The following is a 22,034-nucleotide window of genomic DNA, read 5'->3' as shown; positions in this document are numbered from 1 at the left end:
ATTTATTTCTCATTGTCTCTTTTCTTTAGGAGGCACTGGAAACCGAACCCAGGACCTCCCATATGGGAGACAGGTGCTCAACTGTTCAAGCCACATCCACTCCCTGCTCATTTGTTTTTGCTCAATGTCTGCTTGTCGTTAGTTTGTCTTCTTTAGGAGGCACAGGAACCGAACCCAGGACCTCCTGTGTGGGAGGTGGGCACTCAACTGCTTGAACCACATTCGCTCCCTCATATCAGGTTTTATTAATCATAGTTTTGAGTTTTCTTCTTCAAGTCCAGGTGTCTTCTTTTCTGTTTTGTAAGTCTTAGATTTACAAAGTGAGTTCTTGTTGTTGAGTTTCATTTGTAAAGGAGTTTTTCTACTGGTAATATTCCTCATGAATTGGTTTTAAATAAAAAAGCATTTGTAATGGTTTCTTAGCTAATCCATGATTTTTGAAATGTGAAATTCTCATCAGTGATTCTAGGGTTTTATTTCTAATCACATTTCTAATCCAATTATTTCATACACTTTTCACCACTTTGTCTGCTTACTGGCCGCATCAGTGACAAGTGCAAAAGCACAGTCAAGTCCAGCTCACATGTGGTCAAAACAGAGGGATCAGAAGGGCAGGGACAAAGAGCCAGGCTTTGTATAGAGGAAACCTGAACATATTTAAAGTGTCTGATTCTTTTATCATTCAACGAATACAAATCTCCTACGTGGTGGCTGGTGCTCTATAAGCTGCTGCGGCCCACTCCTAGCTCTCATCATCTAGCAAAGGAGATTTTTAACGACTAATTACACAGTCAATTATCTGATTTCAGTGGTGATCTAGAGCACATAGAAACATGGGGACAACCAGGACGTGTGGTCAGGGCTGCCTGGCACATCCAGGTGATGATTTCAGGAATCTCAAAGACGAAACCAGAACTCCGTACCTGAATCAGGGGTGCAGACTTGACTGCAACCTTCCAGGGGCCCCTGGTCTGGGTAAAGGTGAGGGTAAGGGGCAGCACTCCCTCTCGCAGATGGATCTTCCAGGGACTGTGGTAGGGATGGGGCGGGTCTAACAGTCAGAGAGGAGTTGTGGGGCCACAGAGGGGCAGAGGCTTGGCACGCCGAGGGCACTGAGGCAACCTGGAAAAGAGTGACCACCCCAAAGCTCCCTGGGAAACAACTCTTACCCCACCATTCTGGGACAATGAATCCTCACCCAAAGGAGAGAGATGTATTTATGCATATTTAAGCACAAGGCATCTTTATTTTGCCTTCACTACAATCCTTCCAGTTAGCATGATTATCACCATTATACATACGAAGAAACTGAGGTTCAGAGAGGGGAAGCTAGAAAGTCACCATGCTAGAAAGTAATAAAATCACACACTAGAAAAAGCACGGTGTAATATACTGTGCAATTCAAAAAAAAATCATTCATTCTAGATACCTTCAACCTTTGTGAGCTCTAGTTTCTATAAGATGGGAATCCTGTTTTCCTCGGACTTTTCCAATGGGAAAAAAAAATTGAGATCACATATGTTAATTGCCTTATAATAGTAAAGAACATAGTAGGTGGCTCCAGATAGAGCAACTTCCTGCTTGCTCTGATGGATCTTCTCTATCTCCATTGCTTTGCAATATTATCTTAATCTTTTTTTTCTAAAGATTTATTTTATTTTTTTCTTTATCCCTCCTCCCATTGTTTGTGCTCGCTCTCTGTTCTCTGTGTCTGTTCATTGTGTACTGCATCAGCTCTCTGGGTGTGTGGCGCCATTCCTGGGTGGGCTGCACTTTTCATGCTGGGCAGCTATCCTTGCGGGGTGCACTTCTTGCACATGGGGCCTCCCCTATGCAGGGAACACCCCTGCGTGGCACGGCACTCCTTGTGCGCGGCAGCACTGCGCATGGGCCAGCTCCACACAGGCCAGGAGGCCCTAGGTTTGAACCCTGGACCTCCAATATGGTAGGTGGACACTCTATCAGTTGAGCCACATCTGCTTCCCTTAATCTTTTAAAAGTATTTTTATTGTGGTAACATATAAAACATGAAATTTTCCATTTTAGCCACTTTAAGTGTGCAATTCAATGGGATTAATAAAAATTGCATTCACAATGCTGTGCTGCCATCACCAGCTGAATATCCCTTAATGAAATTTTTTCATCACCCCAAACAGAAACCTTATACCCACTAAGCCATAAAACTCCCTATTCTCCCCTCCCCATCAGCCCCTTGTAACCTTGAATTAACTTTCTATCTCTATGAATTTTTTCTTTCCATGTATTTTCAATAATTGAAATCATATAATATTTGTCCTTTTGTATCTGGCTTATTTCATTCCATATAATGGTTTCAGGTTCATCCCTGTTGTAGCCTATATTGGAGCTTCATTCCTTTTTAACTGAGTAGTATTTCATTGTATGGATGTATCTGTTTTATTTCCAAATAGCCCTCATTTCTCTGCATTCAGTTTCCCTTTATAGTTACATCATGCATGAGTGTGGCACACGTGTTACAAGTGCTGAATCAATATTTGTTTTAATCTTTTATACAAAGAAAAACTTTAAGTGGAGGTTGGGGGAATAAAAAATGGAAGAGAGACTCTGAGCTGTGACCTTGGATGGGTGGGGAAGCTGCAGTCTGGCTGGAGGCTGGGGCGTGTGCAGGGAGGGGCGCCTCCGAGAACCTCATTCCGAGCTAAGCCTTAAAGGATGCAGGAGTGAGGAGGGGGCCCCCGCTGCCGGCTGTGTGATCAGGGACTGCTTCTGGAAAAAGTGAGAGAGAGCCAGGGACAGCCACAGCAACTGCAGACCCTCTCCCGTCCTATAGGTGCTGAGAGGAGATGCTTTTTTTTTTTTAAAGATTTATTTATTTATTTCCCCCTTCCCTTCACCCCGCCCCTCCCCTCCTCCCGCCTGCCTTTTTTGCTGTGTCCATTCGCTGTGTGATCTTCTGTATCTGGTTCTTTTTTCTTTTTCACTTTTTCTCCTCTAGGATTCACTGGGATTCGATCTTGGGGACCTCTGATGTGGAGAGAGGGTCCCTGTTAATTGCGCCATCTCAGTTTCTGGTCTCTGCTGCTCTTCACCTTGACTCTCCCCTTGTCTCTCTTTTGTTGGGTCATCATCTTGCTGCGTGGCTCACTTGTGTAGGCACTGGCTCACTGCACAGGCACTGGCTCACCACGCGGGCCCTCGTATAGGCACTGGCTCACAGTGCAGGCACACTTTCTCTTCTTCTTTTTCACCAACAGGTCCCAGGGATCAAACCTAGGTCCTCCCATATGGCAAGGGGAGGCCTTATCACTTGAGCCACATCTGTTTCCCACGAGATGCTTTTTGCACATCCCAGGAACGTTTGTGTCAGATATATTCACGGGGAAAAAATCCAAGCATCTTCCCTTGGTCAACTTTTTCAGAGCGGAAGAGTAAGAATGTGAGAAAATAGTTTTTCATGTTGAAGAATTATAAACACACACACATCAAAAAGCAGAAACAAAAACTGAACAAATAAAAACCAGACGTTGGGATTAGGCCAATCTGGATTTGGAGACGGGCTTTGCCAGTTCCAAGAAGCTGTGGGACTTGAGGCAAACCCCTAATCTTCCTAAGCCTCAATTTCCTTTTTTATCAAGTGAAAATAATAATACCTGCTTTGCAAGCCTACTAGGATGGAACGACCTTACACTTATAAGGCATGTAGCTGAGAACCTGGCCCTTGATAAATACCTGTGACCTTTTAGTAGTGTTTCATTATTCTAGACATCAAGTCTGCACCAGAGCATTTGTTCACGATTCTCTGAGTAAAAGCCCTTCCTGAACCTCAAAGTAAATATTTTATTTCACTTCTTATTAGAGAAATTTTCAAACATAGAAAAATCTAGAAAGACTAGTGTAGCAAATTTTCACATTTATCAACTCATCTGCCAATCTTGTTTCATTTTTAGTGCCCCCTCCCCGGTTTAATTTTGAAACAAATTTCATTTTATCCACAGATATTGGAAATTATTTTTTTTTCAGTCAGTTCTATCTGTGTATGGGGAAATAAACCAGATTCCTTTTGCTGGGTCAGGTTAATTAAGATAAACTTTACGTACAGTAAAATTAACCATTTCTGTGGTAACTTTCTATGAATTTTGAAAAATCCAAATTCTTTCCTCAGGGTTCATTTCTCAATATTGAAAAATATGTATCCCCGCATTAAATAGATGAATGACCACATGAAGTGTTTTGCCATCCAAATTGATCTTAGCATAGAAGATAAGGAAATAGCATTTCTCAGTGGTCACCCGAATCCCAGTTTGTCATGACTTGGAAATATATATTCGATTGGCTAGAGTATATGCTACCCAGGGATAGATTTATTAGCATCAAGTATTGTTTGGAAGCAACTGAGTTTATGTTGGCCCTTTCATTCTAAATAATCATAATAAAAGCTTTCTAAGAAGCTTGATTATTATTGGTTTCATTAATAACTAACCCTAAATTTGATCCTATTGAGACTGTGATTAATCCAAATGAAAGCAAAATGGTTTAATTAAGAAGAGATGATTTTCCGATAATTGCTATGCACCCAATGACATAGGAACAAAGAACCAAGTGGGGATGCCAGAAAATAATATTATTTCCTTCTTCTTGTGTCTCAGTTGATATTCTGAGAACCCCTATCAGCCTCTGTCATTTCCCAGGTGTTTTGTCAACCCTGTCTCTCCAATTCTTGAAGGATGGTACTGCTTTGTGGTCAGGACTGTTTAAGGAGGTCACCTTAAACATTTTTGGATGAGAATAGAAGGCTGAGAAAAGTTCAGAGTTCCTTCTTTTTAATGCCGTCAATAAAAGAATTAAAATTTTTTTTTTTTTACCTATAGCAACGCTTGCCGGGGAACAATCAGCACCAAATGCTGTGTTTCCGCACAACTGGCTCTAAACAGCTAAAGCTGTTAAAAGGCCATGAACTCTGAGCAACGCTGCTGTCCCAGAGCTTTACAGGACCTGGCTACAGACTTTCCTAACCAGTAAACAGCGGGACTTGTTTAAGCCCTGTGTACAGAGCTCCGTGCTCTTTCCAGGCTGCCTTATCCGGAGGGCTTAATTAGAACAACTTCATTAGCACAACCTCCATAAAGTCCCCCTTTTCAGCATCTAAACATCCCTTCCTGCCTCTCACCTTGGAGAACGACTTGGTGAATTTCTTTGCTAGTGCCTATTTCCTTGCTTGGCAAGTGACTGCGCTCGGTTCTTTGGTTGTTTATTCCTTTGATTATTTTTTGTTTTGTTTTATTTTCGGCTTTATGCTCAGGCAGCCTGGAGATTTCCCAAGAGTGCCTCAACCACGTCCCTCACTGGAGGAATTGGAATCCTTTCTATTTCAAATTTTTGTTAAAGCAGGGAATTGCCAAGTTCAAAAACAGTTAATACCCTCTCCTACGCCTACCCACCTACCCACCCAACGTAAACTATTTCAATTCTATGATGGTTAGTCTTTTCACTTGGTTGTAACTATCGTTATGCTGTGCTCTAGGAATACCTAGTCCAGATAGGAGAAAACTAATGAGTCATAATATAAATTTGCAATTCTATGGGAGCCCTTAAATTAATTGGTCTGTACAGACTTAAAAGCACTTACATAAACTTAAAAGAAAAGAACTCAGGAATTTCCAAAAGGCAAAACAAATTTAACTCATGTTTTAAATGTTTTAGTGCTTTCAAGGAATATTTTCCTGTGGGGACTACAGCTCGGTAAAAGAGATTTAACTGTGAGTTCAATTCATGGTCTTGTTTACTGGGTTACATACTAAGATGCTATGTGGTTCATCCAGTGCTTTTAAACAAGGTAAGGTGTTAATTGTTGTTATTTAATTTAAATAGAAGAGATATTTATAATTAAGGTGAATCTTCGAAAAATAGCCGATTTGATTACAACTTCTGATTTTATTGCGGCATAACAATAATTTTAGCATAATATTCCAGAAGAAGCTAGAAAGTTTAATTAATCTGCATTTCCCAACTAGTCTTAGGCTAATATTGCTTTCATAAATGTTTAAACTTTAAAAAATGTGAATGTATGTTCATTTAAATTGAATTATAATAACCGATGTATTCACAGAAAGAATTGATCACTGTAACTTTAGTCATGCTAAAAATTACATGAATCTACAAAATTGTTCCAATTCAGCTAACTATGTACATTCTAAAATGGTCTATTTCTGATATTTTTACTATCATTAGTGATTGTATTGCTTTTTTAGGATGACTTGAATTTAATTTCTAAGGTCTCTAATTGACTTTGAAACCTAGAAAGTTGGCAGTGAATATTTTTTATTTCAAATTCCTAAAACAGAGGGAAAGATTGTACAGAGTTACCATGTGAGGCTTAAAAACAATTCAGATTTGCCCCCTTGCAGTTCTGGAGGTCTAAAGTCTAAAAACCAGGTTTTTGGTGGGGACTGGTTCCTCTGGATGCTCAGGGGGAGAAGCTGTTTGCTTGCCTCTTTCAGCTTCTAGAAGCTTCTGCATTCTTGGGCTTGTGGCGCTTTCCCCCATCTTCAAAGCCAGCAGCAGGCATCTACTCTCCTCCTAGACTTCCCGCCTCCCTTTCAGAAGGACCTTTGCTGTTACCTCAGGCCACCCAGAAAGTACAGGGCAATCTCAAATTCTTGAACTTAATTCCATCTGCAAAGTTCTTTTTGCCACAAGAGGTAGCGTAGGCACAGGTTCCATGGAATACAAGGACGTCTTTGACCCACCATTTTTCAGCCACCCTGGCCAGCCATGTACTTAGTTATAGTCTTGCTCATATTGCTCTTAACTCAAAATGGCAAAATCAGTGTGACCTATCCATTGTCATATATTAACAAGATTAAGAATATAAAATATTGCATAGTATGTCTATTTATGTATGTTTCAATATATGCATACAATGGTATAAAACATCAGTAGCAAAAACCTTAAAGAGGTCTGATAGCTGAAGGAAAAATGATGACCTTGGACTGTATATCTTCCCTCCACATGAGGAAATAATTATCCTTGTTTGATGTCGTCTCAATTCTCAAGGGTTTAGTTCTTTGCTTTTATGCTCCTTGGTTGTTTTAAAAGAAACTACAAGTAGTCTTCACTTCACAAATGATTGACCTTCTTTATGATTATCGCGTTAACTTCTGTTAGCTAATTTGTCCCTCTGTTTGCTGAGGCAGCCAAGACAACAACTTTCCTTCATTCCTGTGGCCAAACTATTCCGATGACTCCTTTGGATATCGCTTTCCCCCAAATGAGGTCCCACATTTAGAATCATCAAACCCCAAGGATGCCTTTTATACCTGAGATATCTTTGGGATCTCCTGGACAGCTATCATGTAAACACAAAGATTTTCTCTTTCACCTTAAAAATAGAAAAGATAATAATAAATATAATTAGGTTTGTCTGGTATTCTCTGTATTTTAAGTACCTCAAAATTATTGTGAGGAGTTATTTTATGTACCAAACTCAGTTTGAGTTTATTATCTTTTTGTAGAATTCCATAATTGTTGTTTCTGGTTGGTCTCCAATGAAGAGTCTTGCCAGTAAGAATGGCATCCTCAGGTTAATATTCAGCAACCAACTTTTGGGAAAAAGAGGTCAAAATTATTTTCAAGCCATATAATGTAAAATTTTGCTGATGGAAAATTACTGTTTCATAGGATGTAACTAATAAAGCTTTTTTTTAAAAAAAAAAATATGGAACACTTCACAAAATTGCGTGTCATCCTCGCATAGGGGCCGTGCTAATCTTTTCTGTATCATTCCAATTTTAGTGTATGTGCTGCCGAAGCGAGCACAAATAAAGCTTTTTTAAAAACTTAATTCTTGTTGAGAGATCAAGGAAAATTTCCTTGTGCTGGTTGAACTCACTATATATTTTTTTCTGTTGAACTTTGGTATATTTCATTATAATGGTACCAAATATATATACCTGAGAAGTATGTTTAAATTTGTGTATTTCTGTCAACCGATTATGACCATTTTGGAGGCCTTGGAGAGGAGGAGTCTACCATCTTGGTAGATTTGATTGGGCTTGTATACCTTTTGGGGGTTCCCATATTTCTATACTAGTGATAACCCAAATGACTTGCCTGTCAAAGAACGGATCTCTCAGGAAGAGCCAGAGATAACTGGGTTCCATCATGGGGACATGGCTTTCTCCCTTGGATGGGGGGTCTAGATTAAGAACACTGCTTTAGAAACTGTCTTGTAGAATAGCAATGGCAGTAAATGCCAACATGTAGAATGTGTATGCAGTTCATATTCAATTGCAAAAGCCTTCACTCACTGTGGCAGTTTGAGATTATGAATCTCAGAAAGAGAAATATTATGTTTGTAAACTTATCTATTCTGGGTGTGATACCCTTTGGTTATACTGGATGCGGTTGAGGGGCCCTTGATTAAATGACCTGTTAAGACCACGGCAGGACGGTGTGACTCAGGTTGAGTCTCTTCCCCCTTGGTGGACTGATATAAATGGACACTCATTCAAGAAGATATGGAAGAGGAGAGAACTTGGTCATTTCAGTCCTTCTGTATGACAGGAAGGAGAAGGCTCAACCAGCTAAAGCCCCTGGAAGAGAGATGAGCCATTTTCCTGATAGTTTGCAGCCAAAGAGAACAACAGAGCAGCTGAGTAGCCGGGAAGGCCTGAGAGAACAGGCAGAGATCAGTGACCAGCTTACTTTGACATGTGGCAACTGACTTTGGTGAGTAAGCAACCTTGAGTTGGTCTCTTTAGGGCCTTGTAACTATAAGCTTTTACCACAAATAAATACCCTTTATAAAAGCCAACAGATTTATGGTACTTTGCATCAGCACCCCTTTGGCTGACTAATACACTCACTCAGTCACTACATTGACGGTAGACCATAAAATCACTTGGGGTTTTTTTTTTTTTTTAAAGATTTATTTATTTATTTAATTCCCCCCCCACCCCTGGTTGTCTGTTCTTGGTGTCTATTTGCTGCGTCTTGTTTCTTTGTCCGCTTCTGTTGTCGTCAGCGGCACGGGAAGTGTGGGCGGCGCCATTCCTGGACAGGCTGCTCTTTCTTTCACGCTGGGCGGCTTTCCTCATGGGCGCACTCCTTGCGCGTGGGGCTCCCCCACGCGGGGGACACCCTTGCGTGGCACGGCACTCCTTGCGCGCATCAGCACTGCGCATGGGCCAGCTCCACACGGGTCAAGGAGGCCCGGGGCTTGAACCGCGGACCTCCCATGTGGTAGACGGACGCCCTAACCACTGGGCCAAAGTCCGTTTCCCTGGGGTTATTTTTTGATGCAAGAAAGTAGCATTCACGTTCCGATTATCACTTTTTGTTGCATTTAGATTAATGTTTTAGGATTTAAATGAAGTCAAGAGGCTCCTATAAAAAATTCAAGAACAAGGAATTCCTTGTCCAAGGTCATACATACCAACCAATGGCCTCTCTCCCCTTGACATAGTTTTGTTATGTTGAGATTAATTGTTGCTGGTGTTGAGTATATTGTTAACCAGGTCTTCAATGCAGCCACAGAGCTGCCATCGTGTTGATTCATATAGGGGATGATTCTCTCTCAAAAGGAGACTTAAGTGACTTAAACACGATGGGATCTGTAAGAATGGTACTGAAACAAAGATGGTGGTATAGATCCGAAAACCTGATCATCTGTGTATCCTTTATGTGGTCATTTATCAGAGCATGAAAAGGGAGAGCTAAGAGAAGGGAATTTAAAAGAAAACTTTCCTCTTAGGTCACCACTTTCCTAGCAATAAAAAAAATGAATGTTATGTTTCATTGTAATTGACCCTCAACAGCTGAAGCTGATGATTTTTTTAAGTAATTTTTTTTTTATTTTTAAAGAAGCTTGGATCACATAAATGTTACATAGAAAGTATAAGGGACTCCCATATGCCCCATTCCCTTCCCCTCACACACTTTCCCACATCAACAACATCCCTCATTATTGTGGTATGTTTGTTACAATGAATGAATAGATATTGAAGCATTGCTATTAACTGTGGACTACAGTTTACATTATAGTTTACACTGTCTTGCACAATTTTGTAGGTTATGACAAAATATACAATGGCCTGTATCTGTCACTGCAATATCATGCAAGACAACTCCCATGACCTGAAAATTCCCCAATACTACACCTATTCTTCCCTCTCCCATCCCTTAGAACCTCTGGTGGCCACTGCCTTTATATCAGTGATAAGAGTTCTTCCATTGCTAGAATAATAATAAGTCTATAGTAGAATAATAATAAGTCTGCTTTAGTCCATTGTTCATTCCCCAACCTTGAGGATTTGGGGATGGTGATGCCACTCTGTGAAGCTGATTTTGAGTGATTCTTGCCAGACTCTCTGGATATCACTGAAGATATTCCTGACCGATGGCAATGGCATTTGCCTTAACCAACTGTGCTCAGGCTGATGCTGTGTCCTGTGTATTAGTATTCAATGCGAAATTTGACTAGGAACAACCCTTTCTAGTACTTACAAAACCTGAGTTTTTCCACACAGCGAACTACTCAGTGAATTTCTCCACCGTTGTTTGCTTCCTTGACTGGTAAGTTAATAGACTCAGTTTTGTAACTTGCTTTTCCCCTCTGGTAGTTTTTGTTTTATCTTTGACATCACCCTACCATGTGCAGTTTCTGAATCCCAGAGGCCAATCTAGATACAGACTCTGCTTCCTTATGAAAGTGAAGTTAAACATTTAAAAAGAGGCTAATCTCTGGACAATTCAGGTTAAAGTTCGCTAAAACCTTCCTATCTAGGTAATTGAGGTTGAAGTAAGAAGTTTAATCTTGGTTTATCTCAAGGTTTTTGGCTTAGTTTTGTCATCACAGTTCAAGCTCCATTCACTGTATTATTAAATAAACTGTGTTGTGCAGTTTCTTAAATGTCACTCATTTTTTAACGTCACTACTACAGTTTTTGCCATATTTAAAATTTTCCTTTAAAGAGACTCATCTTTCCTCTCTTAATTTAAGAAAACAAGCTTTATAGTACTATTGTAAATGGAGAGCAGTTTCATAGCACAAATATAAATTAAATATAAAAATAAAAATATAAATAGTTTTTGAATAAAGTTTTGCCTTTGCACCACGAGTGATATGATTATTCCAATTTACAAAAGGCTACATGGTCTGATGAACAGAGCCTAGGAATTCTTTAAATCAGGGCCATCCATTTACAGCACCGTAAGATCAGAAGTCGATAAAATCCAAGCCTCCGGTAGTCCAGCCTCCTTCCCTTATTGTCCTGAAGCCTCTTTCTCCACTAGCATTTGTTTTTATAGCTTCACAAATTCTAATCCTATTGGCTTGTTCCTCTCTCTTGGCCTTGGGTTCACCTTAACCTTGACTTCAGAATTTGATTTCCCAGGCTTTGACCTTTTTCATTCAGTATATTCCTATGACAGTGAGGACTGGGTGGTTGTACACAACAGAAACCCAATTTTAGCTAACAAACAAAAAATGATATTAATTGAAGGATTGGGAGTAGCTCATAGAATTGAAAGAGAAGCTGATTTTGTAAAGAGTAAGAACCAGAGCAATTCTGAGGCTCAAGGGAGCAGGAATTAGGGGCAGTCTCTGGAAGACTGCAAGCCTTTGAATGTCTTGTTTTGGTTGCCTGGGGTCAGCACTAAGATGGACCCATCTTCGGCTTCTAGAAGGCCATGCTCAGCCTTTTTCAAGGAACTCTGTGGAAATCCAGCTCCAGCACTCGGGGCCTGGCTCACCTTGGGTGTGTTCTTCCCTTCTCTTAGCCTTGGTTTCTTTATCTTTGAAGTGGGAAGAGATAGCTCAAGGAATCTGGGGAAAATATCTCTGAGAAGCACAGGCTGCTAGAGTGGAGGGGTTATAAGCAAAGCTGCTGGAGCCACATAAATGTGGGTTCAAATCCTGACTCCTCCGGCATGTACTAGCTGTGTATCATTGTGTAAATTATCATACTTCAGTGTCCTCATCTTTAAAGAAGAGATGCTAGTAGTATTCACTTATTGTAACTACCCTTGTATCTACTGCATAATAAATGCACAGTGATGTAAATCAAACAGAGAAAAAAGGCAATAGATGTCCTAATAACTCTGTAAAGTTATTATTACCAGTCATTCTTTTTTGGGGGCCAGCAGTGAAGCCTCGCCTCCCCCCCTCACACACATATGTAATTAAGTAGGACAGTTATGAGAAATTTCGGCCTTACAGTAAACTTTTCACAGATGAGAAAGGAAGCCTTTGGCATGAATGGCAGTGCTGGATCTCGCCTCTGTGTAATCAGCAAGGCCTTGCCTGCTTCGGGCTCATGTCTCTTCTGGAGCCTGAAGTGTTCTTGGCACATCTTTTATAAAAGTCAGCCTTGCTTTCTTCCTGTTGCAAATTGCATGCACATTTCTGATCCCGGCGAGCAGCCTCCATTTCTCAACCGCCTTCTCCAGTCTCTCCCTCCCCCTCTCCTAATGAGAATGGGTTGACTTGTAATGAAGGTCATATTTTATCCACCGGGAAAGGCAGTGGCTGGCGTGGCTGGGGCTCTCCTCGTGGATGACCCGTGCGTTAGCGTCCATCCGTTGCCATTTTGAGCTGGCCGTGTGAGAATGGTTTTGATGGTTTAAAATTAACAACTGGATTTATAGCTTGTAAATAATCCTTGTGGCGAGGTTTTCCTTCTCGGCTCTAATCCCCTCTTCCCGTTCAGACCTCATACACCAGTGCCCTGCCAGGAGTGTCCGCCTTGCTAGTGCTGCGAGCAGCTTCTGCTGAGAAGTCCGAGTGGCCCCTGTGGGTCTCTGATGCACGCTGCTTCCAGCATCTGGGGTGGGAAGAGCTCAGTTGCCCCCCCACCCCCACCCACAGCCCACTGGCCCCATCCACCCAAGACACTGACCACTCACCTCTCACTCTTTCTTTCCTTGGCTCGGAGCGAGACAGAGTCTGACCCCTTCCTACTCTTTCTAATCTATCTCTTCACATCCTGGCTGTTACCAAAAGCCAGTTTTCCCAGACACCCGAGCTGTTACAGTGATGGAGGAGCTGGTTTGGAAAAACGTTAACCTTGTCCAAACCGCTGAAGTCAATCTAGGCTGTCAGAAGGCTCCCGAGAAGCCTGCCTTTTCCTGTTTTCCTCCAGTTGCCCACTTGCTTCTCTGGCTCCCACAACGCTGCAAGGAGAAATCGGCAGAAGTCACTGGAGAAATCCCCTCTGGGAAAGAAGGTTTCCCAGTAGGAGGAAAAGAAACAACAATCTGAGAGCCAACAGCTGTCCGGGTCCCCTGGCTCAGAGACTTGGGGGGCCAGGCTTGCGGGGTGTTTGTTTGGTCCACTCATGCCGCGGCTACACAGTGGCTGCATGAGCGCCTCTCTCCCTTTCTGCCCTCTTCCCTCCCCCAATGCCAAACCAAAATGTTTTAGATTAACATCAGGGTTTCTAAATGTGAACCTCGTATCGGCAAACCCCGCAGACGGCATGATTCTGTCTCCTCATCTCAGACATTTGCAGAGACTGTACATTGTACCAGCACCTTCCTCCAAGGGACGTTGACATCATTCCGCTCGAATAAGTTAATTTTCCCGTCATGGACTGAGTCATTGGACAGAAACCACAAGTTCACATGCCAGGGCGTGGGCTGAACTCTACGACCCCGCCACTGCAAAACCGAAAGTATATCATTGTAGTTTCATGCGAATGAGCACTGGGAAGCAGCTCGCTTTTATCTGGGGAGTTAGATTTTTATTTTTATTTCCATGGCAGTATGACATTTCATGATGCTGGACTATAATCTTCTCTCTTTGTAACATTCTCCTGTTGGAATTTACCTATTACAGCAATATGTATTGAGCTCGCTTATGTGTTGGACACCGTGCTATGTGATTTCTATGGTCCCCATTTTACCAAAGAAGAAACTGAAGTTCTGAGAGGTTGGATAACTGTTCACTTCAGAGAGAGTTAAACAAATATTGGTTGTCGAAGACAAATTCCAACAAATCATGAACAGGCGAATCAAACGTTATTTCTGCTCCCCCTTCTTCCGCCAAGATGCTCCAGCTCCTTTTTGGTAAAATCTGAGCGAGTTGCTCAGGAGAAAGGACCCTGAAGCTGGAGATACCTCACAGAATGGAGGCCATGCTGATTCTTCAGGGTCAAACTCTGCCAGCTGAAACTCAAAGCTTCAACACAGCAGGCTTGCCACTTGCCCTTCCTTGGTTGTCTTGAGTTCAGAAGAGACAGCCAAGCATTCACAGCACCAGGAAGGAATGAGTGGGCTTCGACAAATGGTGAACCCACTCAGCCAGGCTGTCTACTTATTATTGAAGTTAGCCCCAACCCAGGCTCTTTGAAGCCTGCAGACTTTTCCTCATTACTCATCCCTTCTGATTTCCAGCCAACTTTCCACCGTGGAAGGGCTTAAGGCCCAGCAGAAGAGTTCCTTCTTATCCTTGGGAAGGAAGTATCCTGGAGGGCCGTGAAAAAGGCTCTCAGAGGAGATCTCCCTGCTGGCTTTTCAGATCCACCAGCTTGAATCTTTGGGGAAACATCCAAAAATTCTAGGCTCTCCTCCAAATGGAAACTGAATCCTGAAACTTTGGAGCCGTGTCCACATGAATTTCAGACCACTCACTGTGAATTTGGTTGTACTGTGGTGTGAAGTTTTGGACTGATGGCCCATCATAATACTTGGGTAAAATATGAGATTTCATGCCTTCAGATTACAGTTTCCACATGGTTTCTACCTCCCAGATGCCCTGTCTTTTGAAGAGTCTTTGTAAAAACTGTTCTGCAGATTCAGCAACATTAGAGAGAGCTAGCTCAATCGTCTGAATCAATTAATTTACTCCCGTGTCCAAAAGCCCAACTCAAAATGGCTTAAAAATCAACAGAACTTATTGGCTCAGAAAGCTGAAAGGTCTAGAAGTAGTTTGGTGTTAGGTGAGGCTTGATGAAGATGCTCACAAAGTATCATCAAGGCTCGGTTTAGCTACATACCTTGGTTCTTTCTTTCGGAATGTTAGCTTCATCTTTTAAGTCCCACGAGTTTGATCCCAACAGTTGCCGCTCCAGATGCAGAGAAGTTTCAAACAAACCATCCAGGGGGAAAGGGAGACATTCTCCTAGTAGTTCCCAAGGAAGGAAAAGCATCATACCCCAGACGCCCCAGACAGCATTCTACTCTTCAGCTTTGCACTGCTTGTGTTTTGTGACCACCATCATATCACTTCTTGTGGCCAGAGGGAAGAGATGTCCTCACTGGTTTAGGGAAATGACAGTCCCTTGATGGAGCTGGGAGGGGACCAATCCACCCAGGCTGAGAAGCGAGAAAGTTAGATTGCAAGGGAAGTTCAAGGTATTGTTTCCAGGAAGAAAAGAGAGAGATGAATACTAGGAAGGCAAATGACATATGTACAGAGTGTGCTCCCTCAAGCTGTCGTCGTTTGGATGGGAAGATTGAGGCTAAGAGAAGGGGGAGAAATTGCCCAAAGTTCTTGAAGACATTCATTGGCTTCCCAGTATTCTCAGGACCATGACCAAGACTTGGCAATGACCTACAAGGCCCCGTGTGATCTGGCCCTGTCTGCCCCTTCAGCTGCCCCCTGAGCCACTCCCTGCCTTTCTCAGCACTCTAGTCACACCAACCTTCTCAGCTCCTTGAATTTGCCAGTCTCCAGTCTGCCACTGGGCCTTTGCACGGGCTGTTCCCTCTGCTTCTCTCTTCAGCTCATTAACTTCTATTCCGGTCTCACCCCTAAGACCATATCCTTAGGGGAGCCTTCCAGGGCCTTCCTAACCAAGGTAACGTCCTTGGATATATGTGCTTTCAGACCCTGTTCTTGTCATTTGTAGTCCTGATTAAACCTGTAGCCTCCACTAGTTGAATCCATTCATTCACTGTTTTGATTAAATGCTGAGAGAGGTCCTCCTGAGTGGCAGGCACCATTCTAGGTGCTGAGAATGGAATGTGTAGTCTAAATATCACACCCTACGAATCCATTAGGCAAGCGTGGACTACTAGTCCAATTTATATCTCAAATGCCAAAGAACAAAAACTGAGGCATTTTACCCAAGGTTGTGTTTGAAAGTCAACCCTCTGCCAGGGTTGCTGAGAGCTGGCACCACATCTAGAAACTGCTTTGTTCTGGGCTTATACAAAAAATGCATGATCCTTCAGAATATATAAAGAATGCCTGTAATTCACACAAAGTCTAAACAAACAAACAAACAAAAACCCTAAGTAAACAATGGGCAAAGGACTTGAACAGACATTTCTCCAAAGAAGTACAACTGGCCATTAAACACGGGAAAGGATGCTCAACATCATCCATCTTCAGGGAAATGCAAATCAAAACCCCAAGGAGATATCACTTCACACCCACTATGACAGTTGTTATTCTTTTTTTTAATGGAAAATAAATACTGGCAAGGATGTGGAGAAACTGGAACTGTGTACGCTGTTGATGGGAGTATAAAATGGTTTAGCCACTGTGGGAATCAGTTTGGTGGTTCCTCAGAAAGTTGAACATAGACTTACCATATGACCCGGTGATTTCATTGCTAGGTATATATCCTCAAGTGTTAAAACAAGAACTTCAAACTAATAAAAAAGAAGATAAAAAACATTTTAAAAAAACAAAAAAAAAACCAAGAACTTAAACAGATATTTACATACCTATGTTCATAGCAACTTTATTTACAATAACCAAAAGGTAGAAACAAGCCAAGCATCCATGGACAGATGAATGCATAAACCAAATGCAGCATATCCGTACAATGGAACTTTATTCAGCTCTTAAAAAGAGTAAAATTCTGGTACATGGTACAGCACGGATGAACTGTGTCAACATTATGCCAAGTGAAATAAGTCAGATACAAAAGGACAAATATTGTTAGATTCCACTAGAAGAAGCAAATTCATAGAGACAGAAAGTAGCTTAGAGGTTACCAGAGGCTGCTGGAGGGAGTTATGGCTTAATGGGTGCAGGGATATTGTTTTGGGTGATGAAATGAAATCTCAATAATGGATGTTGGCGAAGGTAACAGAACATGGTAAATATAATTATTTTATTTTATTATTTTTTTAAAGATTTATTTTATTTACATCTGCTCTCTGGGTCCATTCGCTGTGTGTTCTTCTGCGTCTGCTTGCACTATCTGGTGGCACTGGGAAACTGCATCTCTTTTTTGTTGCGTCATCTTGCTGCGTCAGCTCTCTATGTGTACGGTGCCACTCCTGGGCAGTCTGCACTTTTATCACGTGGGGTGGCTCTCCTTTGGGGTGCGCTCCTTGCACGTGGGGCAGCCCTATGTGGGGGTGCCCCTGTGTGGCATGGCACTCCTTGTGTGTGGCAACACTGTGTGTGGGCCAGCTCCACACGAATCAAGGAGGCCCTGGGGATAGAACCCCGGACCCTCCATATGGTAGACGGATGCGCTATCAGTTGAGCCACATCCACTTCCCGAGAACATGGTAACTATAATTAATATCACTGAGCTGTACACTTAAAATGGTTAGAGTGGCAAATTTGATGTTTTATGTATGTTACCACAATAAAACTGAAAGGAAAAGAAGGCACGACCCTGAGGTCATGACCTTTGTGCGGCTGGAGAACTAAGCTGGGGTCAGCCCTCTGGGGTCAGCCCTCTGGTTGCCTCCCTCAGCACCCCAGGGCTCCTCTCTTTACAAGCTCTGGAATCCTTTCCCTCTGTCCATCCCCAATACCACAGCACCAGATGAAGCCTCCCCAGCTGTCTCCTGGAAGTTCGAAATGTTCAGTGAGCTTCTCGAGGACAGAGATTTTGCCTTCTGTAGCTCTGAATTCCCAACCCTCTGCAGGCTGTCTGCACATAATAGGTGTTTCCACTTCACTAGTTAAATGAAAAAATGACTTCCTCCCCTCCCTCTGCTTCCCCATCTGGTCCATTCTCCACACCAACTTCCAGGGATCTTGTCCTTGCTGATAGGACTGGAAGGAGAAAGTCCTTTTTTCTTTTTTGAGGTACAAGGGACTGGGGATTGAACCCAGGACCTCATATATGGGAAGCCGGCACTCAACCACTGAGCCACATCAGCTTCCCTGAGTTGATTTTATCTTTGTTTTGCTTGTTATTTGTTTTTGCTTCTTCAGGAGGCACCAGGAACTGACCAGGGCCTCCCATGTGGTTGGTGGGCACTCAACTGCTTGAGCCACATCCAGTCCAATGAATATCCATTTCAGGGTAGATGAAACAGTCTTCAGGAGGTGAGGCCCAAGGTCACAGGTGCAAGGTCACGCCATGGAAGAGCCAGAACGTGACCTTGAACCCGGCTGGTGCCACATTCGGCATCTTGTTGCTACCTGCTTTCATCTCGAGCAGAGGGTCGTAACTGGGAGCTGGGGCTCCGTGGCTGACCTTCTGGAAGTCAGCAAATATGCCGTGATTCCATGCAAAATGCACGGATGTGGGCCCACATTGGCAGAAGAGAGGCTCCAGCTTTCCTCCAATTCTCAAAGTTCTCTGGAACCAAAAGCCATTAAGAATAACTGGCCTGGGGATATTTCCTTACTTTCTTTTCCTTTTGACTGACACAAATGCTGACACACCACTGCCTCACACCACATCACCCTAATAGCGGGTTTCGCCCGGAGCGGGGGCCCCTCTCTTCCTGGGGTACCAGCCCAGCCGCCCTCCATCGGCCTCCCCTGCCAGTCCAAATAGCGCCTGCTGCCTCAGTCACATTCCTGGAGACCCTGAATATTAGAAGGAGCTGGGGATGCAATGAGGTAAAGTTCCAGACAAGATAAATAGAGACAGTAATATAATCCTTACGTGAAGAATAAGGCTACTGTTGGAATCTTCGATGCTAGAGAAAATTTACTGAATTACAGGGGCACGCCCAGTTGGAATTCTGGTTTTCACAGCCTCTTTGCTTGTCAAACTTAATATCAAGGAAAATAAGCTAATTTGATTTGGCAAAGGCTCATGCAATATGGAATTGATATCTGTGGCAGCCACCTTTGATGTTTTGTATAAACAGCGCTTTCCCTGCTGTGGAAGTGAGAGTTGAATAATAAACAGCGTCTTCCCTTCGCAAGTCAAACCCAGTCCCCCATACCACCCCCCCAGCCAACATGGTACTGAAAACTAAAAGTCTTTTCTGGGGCCCACAAAACTCACGGAGGCTGCTATCATAGAGGTGGGGTTTCTCAGCTTCAGCACTGATATTTTGGGCTGGATAACCTTTGTTGTGGGGTGCCCTGTGTCTTGTAGGAAGTTTAACAGCATCTCTGGCCTCTACCCACTAGATGCCAGCATCAACCTCCAGTTGTGACAACCCAAAATGTCTCCAGACAGGGCCAAATGTCCCCTGGGAGTAAGACCATTCCTGGTTGAGAACCATAATCACAAAGGTAGAAAGGAAGGTGGTGGAAGGAAACACTTTTCCTTCTCTTTCAATTTCAGGTGCTGGTTGCCTTGATCATGGCCTTCTCCTTGGAGGTTTTGACTCATCTCCCAACAGCTTCCCAGGGGCCCGGAGGTGCCTCTTTGGGCTCAGGGACCTCAAACCTGTCTGCAGCCCATCCAGCTGGAATGAGATTCTCTCAGTCATCTCGGGGTGGTTAAACCCTAGCTGCATCTTCTGAGCTCAAGGTGGCCTCTCAAGAATCGCCAGGTGCCCATGCTCACACCTGATGCTCCATTCCCGATATTCCACAGTGCAGAGAGTGCACGGTCCAGAGTGTAGGCTTTGGGGTTAGGCAAGTTCAAGGCTGTGATGTACTACTGGAGCTGGCTCACACTGGCTAGTGAGAACTGATGGTTAGATCTTCAGGAATTCTGTAAGCCATCTGCCATTGTCTTGGGAGCTTGAATTTGCCCACAATAGGAGTATTTTCACCATGGACATTGGCAAATGCCACAAATCAGAACTTGAGTCCAGGCTTGAACCTAGGGTGGCAGATACTGCTCATTGCTCACCCAATGTCCATTCTCCCCTTCGTTCTTACTCAAAGAATTGCAGTTTCATTTAGCCGGGCAATGAGTCTGACCAAATAACTGTGTTTCGGCCTCTCATACAGTGAAGAATGCTCAAATGCCATGGCTTTGGCCAATGGCACATGGCATTGGCCAGGTAGGGCTTCTGGGAAACTCTTTAAAAGAAGGTAGGGTAACAGGTCTGCCTTTTACTCTCTGCCCTCCCTCCATCCCTGCTGAGGTTAGAAGCTTGGATGGACGTAGTAATGAGCGGGAGGATGGAGGCCACGCAATAAAAGGGTCTGAGTGAGAGGCAGGAGTGCCTGATGGCACTGTAGAGCCCATGCACCTTCCCCAGGTACCTGCACTGTGTGCCCAGGTTGCTCATTATGTGGCTAAGCCTCTGTTGGGTGAGGCCCAGTAAGACACTGCTGAACGCAGGACGCTAGGCAAGTAGTCTTACACTTCGTTAGTTTTGGAGATTGCATCGTGCCCCCCCCCCCCATGAAAGGCATGCTGCCAATCCCTGAGCCTGTGGCTGTGAACCCATCTGGAAAGACCTTTGAAGCTGTTATTAGTTATGGTGAGCCCGGCCTGACTGAGGGTGGGCCATAACCCCAAATGGCCATAAGTCCTTATAAGCCAGAGAAATTCAACATGGAAAGAGCAGCCAGAAGCTGGAAGTCAATAGAACCTAAGGAGAAAGGAGAAGGTGTGGCCATACACACTGCCATGTGACACAAAAGCCAAGGACCCAAGGATCGCCAGCAGCCAGCCCCCGAGCTTTCAGGAGAAAGCATCGCCTCCTGATGCCTCGCATTTTTGAGCCTCAAAACCGTGATCCCACAAATTCCCATTGATTATGCCAACCCATTGTACGGCATTTGTTTTAGCAGCCAGGAAACCAATACAATTGGCTCCTCCTTGTCCTCTAAGATAGAAATAAGAAGAACCTCATGGGATTTCTTTGAAGACTGAATGAGAAATGCATGTAAAGGAGCAAGCACAGTCCTGGCCCACGGGAAACGTCAAAGCAAGGCACGCTGCAGTTGTTATCACCGTGGCACCCTCATCAGCCCGGCAGCAATGCTGTGTGGGAGTGTTTGTCTCTACCTCCGCCCTGTTTCTTTTCAAGCTCAAAGGCTCTATTGCCTTCAACTCTCCATCCTCAGTTTCCACTACATGGCCTGGTATACAATAGATGCTAAGAAGGCTTTTACAAAAATGAAAAAAATAAAGGAATTAGCCTTCGTTTGAGTATAACTCCTATCTCCAGTCTGCCCTGTGAGCACCAACTTAATTCAACTCATGTGTATCAAACAGCCCAGAAGAACCTCAAATGAGCAAGACATTTGTGTCTCCACCCTACCACAAGGAATTCACATTCAATTTGGGGCCAACAGAAACCCCACACATACCTGTGATGTGAGGGAGAGAAGCACAAAGTCTCAGACCAGGATGAACCAAAGTGCTGCCAGTGGAGGACGGAAGTGATGAAAGGCAAAGGGAAGATTCATGAAAGAGGGCAGTGGCACAGGCTTTGGAGGACGGGCAGTTTGGAGTTTACATTGGGGAGACATGGAGGGCTCAGTATTCTGAGTGGATAGGTATCCACAGGTAAGGGCAGGGCAGGTGGAAACTGTGGCTCTTGCCCCAGGAAAGGAGCCAGGTGGGAAGGTTGCAAAGATGAGGTCGAAGTGCCTTATGGAGGGAGGGGTTGTAGTGCACTGGTTGAGCACCTACTTCCCATGTATGAGGTGTCAGGTTCATACCTCCTGAAAATAAAAATTTAAAAAGTGCCTTAAGAGAAGTTTTGAATTCCAGGCTGAGGCATTGACATTCTACTGTCTGGGAATGGGGAGCTACTGAAGGTTTGAGAGCTGTGAGTGATCTGAGTCAGGATTTAGAAAGATTAATCCAGCCTTCATGCAGGGGTTGATTGGAAAGGGAGACAGCAAGAGTAGGAGAATCAAAAAGAGAAAGTTACTATCTTCGCACCATGAGCTGTTCCTTCACATCAAGTGGAAGCTGTAAATTTACATTAATCACTGGATTAACGCCTGTCTTCCTGTCTAGACCAGAAGCTCTGTGAGAGCAGGG

The 22,034-nt window shown here is 43.5% G+C and overlaps 1 non-coding gene across 1 annotated transcript; it reads right to left on the bottom strand.

The window, feature by feature from the left end:
* Positions 1-7,687: 7,687 nt before the first annotated feature.
* LOC111758842 (U6 spliceosomal RNA) lies at positions 7,688-7,794 on the bottom strand. The gene has a single exon (XR_002792994.2). It is a non-coding gene; the product is annotated as a U6 spliceosomal RNA (small nuclear RNA).
* Positions 7,795-22,034: the final 14,240 nt, after the last annotated feature.

Source organism: Dasypus novemcinctus, chromosome 2 (assembly GCF_030445035.2).
Source record: "Dasypus novemcinctus isolate mDasNov1 chromosome 2, mDasNov1.1.hap2, whole genome shotgun sequence".
Taxonomy (NCBI): Eukaryota; Metazoa; Chordata; class Mammalia; order Cingulata; family Dasypodidae; genus Dasypus; species Dasypus novemcinctus.
This window is presented reverse-complemented; position numbering and strand designations above follow the sequence as displayed.